The 6000-nt window shown below is 40.4% G+C and overlaps 1 long non-coding RNA gene across 1 annotated transcript in view; it reads right to left on the bottom strand.

Annotated features, from left to right (window-relative positions):
• Nucleotides 1-335: 335 nt before the first annotated feature.
• Nucleotides 336-6000, bottom strand: part of LOC145351609 (uncharacterized) — a 29305-nt gene continuing 23640 nt past the window's right edge. Inside the window, exons 2-3 of the long non-coding RNA XR_013888435.1 lie at nucleotides 5653-5822; nucleotides 336-410 (exon numbers count right to left, since the gene is read on the bottom strand). This is a non-coding gene — a long non-coding RNA (uncharacterized LOC145351609). The remainder of the gene's footprint in view (nucleotides 411-5652; nucleotides 5823-6000) is intronic.

Here is a 6000-nt window from a genome sequence, read left to right as displayed (position 1 = left end):
ATGAAAGAAGGGCAAATGTAACTTGGACTGTGTATTTTGGATCTTGGATGGAAAATGTAAACGGGCAGGTGTCACAGCTCCTGCGACTGCATGGGGAAGTATCATCGGTGCTGGGAGACGTACTGGGTATGGTGAAGGAGTAAACTAGGAGTGGATATCGAATATTCAGTTGCGCGTACTTGAATGTATTTTATGTATTCCTTGCTACTTTATGATTATCACATACCTTTTTTCTGATCAATGTAATGTATGTCGCACAATGCAGCATTCAGTTGTGGTTTGCTGATCTTCCATACAAGAAATGTTCTCCAGATTGGTCTTTGTTCCCGAGGTCCCTTTTCCAACAGCGTATTAACAATAAACTGGGAAACCTCTTTTCTTCGATTATGACCAAGAAGTTTACGGATTTCCTGAAGATCAAAGATATTATATTTGTAATTAGACTAAGAATGCAGAAATTCGAATCGCGCAGGTTCTCTCTCTCTTTCTCTTACAATCTCTCTCTCTCTCCCTCTCACCCACTCCTTTGCTTGCTCTCAATCATTCTCGGTCCCTTATTCTCATTTTTTGAAACATGAACAGATAAGCCCTGAGGATACACCAACCATATTCAAAATTCGGGAAGAAAGCAAAATCATAATGTATTTACTTATTGAGATTTTAGAAGATATGTTTGTATATTTAATACAACTCCAGATTTTTCATGCGTAGTTTTGTGGATTTTTTATACTTCTGCTCCCGATAATGTCTCATTATGTTATTCAGTCCACTGCAGCTTGCTGCTTTGCTATCAATGATTGGATTTCGACAATTGTTCCAGCCCAGAGATTGCCACCCTGGAGGCCCTGCTCTTCAGCCTGGCCCCCGACTCCCTGAACTGCCTACGTATATCCCCCCCTGCTCTTCCTTCCTACGTCCTTCTCTCCTATACGTACAATTACGTCAGCCTGGGTCACTTCACCCTTCAAAATTCCCTCTACCCTCTCCGAAACATCCTGAACCCCTGCTCCAGGGAGGCAGACCATCATCCTGGAGTCTCGCTTTTGTCCACAGAACCCCCTATCTATTCCTTCAACCCTCCCATCCCCCACCACTATCTCACTTCCAGCCCCCTTCCTTCCCTCTGAGGCATTCTGGTCTTCAGCTCTTACCTTTTTCTACCCCTGTTATTGCCTTGCCCTTGATATTTTGGGGGACTACCTCTGGGGTAGTCTTTGGACCGGGACTTCTTTTCTTTTTCCTCTTCCTAACGGTAACCAGCACCCCCCCCCCCCCCCCAGCCCCCCACCACCCCTCCCGCAACCCACAAGGCTCTGGGATCTCCACTTGACTGTGGTTCATATCCATTATTGCCTCGTTCTCCCTGACTAAAAATACATCCTCAAGACGCAGCTCTAATTGCCTGACCCGGGCCCTCAGACGCTGCAGCTCCAAACACTTGATGCAGATGTGAAATTTTGGGAGACGTGTCGTCTCCAGGAACTCCCACATATGACACCTAATGCAGCTGAAGCGTCTCCCCATAGACTCTGCCATTTACCTGAACACCTTTGGAGTTATGAACTCAAAAATGGAAAACAAGAAAGACGGAACCTCGCCTAATCCTGCTCTCGCCTAAGCCCAGTGAGCCAAAGCCCTTACAGCTCCCACTCTGCTCCCAACTCACTCGGCTGCCCGCTCCCGACGCTGCCCGCTGTCTACTTGCGGCCTTCTTTTTTTTTACTCCCGTCAGAGAATGTCCGAGGTAATTCTTCATCTTAGTTCCAGAATTCATGCAGAGTTATTTAACAAATTATGCTGCTATTGATTCTGAAGAAGAGTTCATTAATCATAGTCAGTTCCAATCTGAGGCGGCATGGTCGCATAGTAGCTAGTATAGTAGCTGTACTGCTGCCCCACAGTGATAGGGACCTGGATTCGATCCCTGGCTTAGGTTACTGTTTGTGTGGATTTTACACATTGTCCCCGTGTCTGCATGGGGTTTCTCCGGTTTCCTCCCACATTCTGAAAGTTGTGCTGGTCAAATGCATTGACCCGAACAGGCACTGGACTGTGACGACTAGAAGAATTTCACAGTAACTTGATCGCAGTGTTAATGTAAGCCTTACTCGTGACTCATCAATAAACTTTTATACTGTTATTTTTCAGTTATTGATTATTGGCCCAAGCTGGATTATTTTTGTAAAAACGGAAATGCAATCAGAATTTGTAGTATGGTGTGTTCTATATGTACGGACACCAGACATAGCAACATAAAAGACAAACACTAGATAAAGGAGGATTTAGAACGACAAATGGAGCCAGAATCAGAGTTAATATTTCAACCCAATAGTAGTTCTTCAAAACTTAAGTGTGCATGGTGTATATCTTTCGTTTCTGGTTAAAAAAAAACGAAATATAGGGCGCGTTAGACAGAAGATAAGTTAAAACCATGCCGAGGTTATAGTCGCTGTGTATATGTGTTTGAAGGCGGAGTCAAAAATCCCATGGAATATGTCGAAAATTGAGCTGCTATAGTTGTCTCTAGCAGCAAAGCATTCTTCCATATTAGGTACTAATAGCCACCAGAATTAAAATAGCAAAATATGTTAATAATCGCCATTTAGAAGGTAAACTGCGTCACCGAACTGTTAAGGCACAGATGGAGACCATTGGGCCCATTTTATGTCGGTACCAGCTCTCCCAAAGGAGAATTATGATTCAATGCCATTCCACTGCCTTTTCCTTTCAATTCTTAATAGCTCTCCAATCAGGATTGATGTCCAAATCCGACAATTTACCAGAGTGTTTGGGGAAGTTTTAACATGGATTGGCAGAGAGATTCTAATCTATGCAAGCTGGCTTGGGACAGAGAAACAATGACACTCATGAATGTGAGAACAAAACAAAAACACAAACAAGGTAGACAGGGTGACCAAGAGCGAAATGTAAAGTGTCACAGTGCAAAGGGAAGTTGAGATTAATATAAATTGCGAACACGAATGAATAAAGGCAGCGCATCTTACTGCATGAAATACTTGGAATAAGCTAGACAAACTGGAAATGCAAATTTAGGTAAATGATAAAATCTCATAAACATTACGGAGACAACGTTTGAAGAAGATAAAACGTGGAAATGTAATATTGAGGCACATTCGAGCATCTGGAATCTCAGGAATGAATGGAAAAAGTGTGGGAATAACACTGATGGTAAATTAGGTCAGTTATGGTAGATGAAATAGCTCGAATGATGTGAATTCAATTCTGTTCTGGTAATAAACAGCAAGGGAAATAAGAATCATAACTAAGCCCCTGAACAGTAGCTGAAATATAATGAAGTGTATACATCAACAAATAATACGGGCATGTACAAATAATTGACTGATACAAATGGTTGACATTAATATTCATTATGCTTGAGGCAATCACGTTAGAAAAGGTAGGAAAGGTAAAGAATTGACCAAGTGCATTTGGGATAGCCAGATAGAGCAAGATTTAATGGAACCAACAAGAGAACAAATTAGGTGGAACTGGTAATGACTTGTGAGACAGGCTTAATATATGGCTTCAAAGTAAAAGATCGTTTTGGAATTAGTGATCGTGACATAAGGCCATTTAATGCAATGCAGAGAGTAGAAAATTGTGTTAGAAACAATTTTGTTCAATTTAAATAAATAAAATTACAATGAAATGTGCTTAGATTTCGGTAAAGAGGACTGACTAGATAGCATAAAAGACAGTAAGCAACCAGTGGCAGAAATTTTAGGAAGCAATTCGTGACTGTCTACTAAAAGATATGATGTGGGTATGCCGGCGTTGGACTGGCGTAAACACAGTAAAAAGTCTGACAACACCAGGTTTTAGTCCAACCTATTTATTTGATAATATACTCACAAGCTTTCGAGGGGACAGCCTCTTCGTCAGGTGAATGGAGAGTTCTGGCCTCAGACAGACCATATAAAGCACATAAAGAGCATATAAATCTCTAAACTGTCTGTGCTTTATATGCTCTGTCTGAGGCCAGAACTCTCCATTCACCTGACGAAGAGGCTGTCCCCTCGAAAGCTTGTGAGTATATTATCAAATAAATAGGTTGGACTAAAACCTGGTGTTGTCAGACTTTTTACTGTGTTTACTAAAAGATATGCCAGTGAAAAGAAAAGATTGTAGCAGAGGTAGAAACGAACCATGAGTGAATAACGAAGTAGAGCATAAAATGGAAGAAAAATACATAAGTAGGCAATGGCCAGTGATACTCCCAAATACTGGGATGAATTGACAATCCAGTGAAGCAGGACTGAAAAGATATTGAAGGATATAAATGATGAGGGCAAACTACCAAGGAAAATATATTTTTTTAAAAAACTGACAAGAACAGCGTATCTAATATATACAAACTAACACAGCCCATTAGAAAATTGATCTGTGGGAGGTGGCTAAGGGGAAACAAGTAAATGGCAGAGGGATTAAATAGATGTTTTGCATCTTTCTTTACGGTATAAAATTATTCAAGTCTAGAGTCTATTAAATTATTACTGAATTATACGGGTGGGGGGGGGGGGGGGGGGGATTTGAGTTACATCGCCATCATGCTATAAGAGGCATTAGACAAACTGATGGGACAAAAGGCAGCTAAGTGGCCCTCATGACTTACAACCTGAAACCCTGCAAGACGTGACACCAGTGATAATGGTTGCATTCTTTGTAATTTTACAAAAATCATTGAGGTTCTTTTCGACACCTCTATTATAAATGGAGAGGGGCAAAAACAGGTAACCAGAGGCCGATTATACATACATCAATTTGCTTGGAAATTTCGAAATCAGTTACTGGGGCAGTAATAGCAGAGCCACTGGACAGCCATAATCTAATCAACAAAACCAGCATGACTTCATGGCTTAATTGCACTACCTTCACATTCACTCAAGGCACCACAGACGCAAAGAACGAACGGTGTTCATTAGCTGAAAAATGCACGGCAAATATGTTTGTAAGTTTGTAACCACATAATACACACAATTCTAATTCCGAGATAGATCTTCACTGTTATTGAAAGATATGTAGAATTGAATCAGAGCACTTGGCGCTGTCAAGCAGCATTGATGACCAGAAGGCAACGAACACTACAGAATGAATGGATGCAACATAGTGGAATGCACAACCTGCATGATCCTTGACTTTATCAGTGTCACCTCTCTTAGACTTGTGATTGAAGTGGAACTGGAAGATTGGACGTTAACTAGTTCTCCATTTTGCATTTCTTCAATTGGCATCATCTATTCTAATTATGGGATTGAACTCATTGCGTTCACTGAGAACCACTCTAATGTTGTTGTTGTTGGAAAAAAATAAAAGGCCAATTAGTGTTAATTAGTGTCCTGAACACTTATGGACTGAACTTCTACGTTTTCCATGGGAAACACTTACAGCATTAATTAACACATTAACTTCAAATTAAAGAAAATATGTTTTTGCATGAAATGTATCTGACAAAGGACTGACGGGTATTCTTAATACTGGCAACAAATTTATGCTGTGCTTCAATCCCCAATTAATACCAGTGTACCATAAACGTTGACGATACACTTTTCTGTTCAAAGACGACATTCGGTGTAAACATGCAATCATTTTATTCGTATATCAGTATATGGTTCCGAAATCAATGTAGCATACCTCAGTCTCTGCTTCAGTAAACACGTTTGCTTCGTTAATCAATTTACTGACATCCTCTGCATGGTCTTCAATTGACATTTCCAATTCTTGTCGATGGAGATCAATAACTCTATGCAGCTGGACATCTGTGCAGCTTGCGAAATCCAGTAGCATTTTGGTATCTGTGTTTTCTGTCAAGTTATAATTGAGAACCATTTAATTGCAATCCATTAATTAAAAAGTGATTACGCTGATGAAACTCTTGATAATAGAATAGTTACGATATTTCAAGCTGTAACAAAACTTGTGATTTTTGCAACGGATGAATTCAGTGAACGTTGCATCTTCTTGGCATAATAAGATTAGATA

Source organism: Carcharhinus amblyrhynchos, chromosome 13 (assembly GCF_965287045.1).
Source record: "Carcharhinus amblyrhynchos chromosome 13, sCarAmb.v2.hapA, whole genome shotgun sequence".
Lineage (NCBI taxonomy): Eukaryota > Metazoa > Chordata > Chondrichthyes > Carcharhiniformes > Carcharhinidae > Carcharhinus > Carcharhinus amblyrhynchos.
Note: the sequence above shows the minus strand (reverse complement) of the source record. Positions and strands in the feature narration are given on the sequence as shown.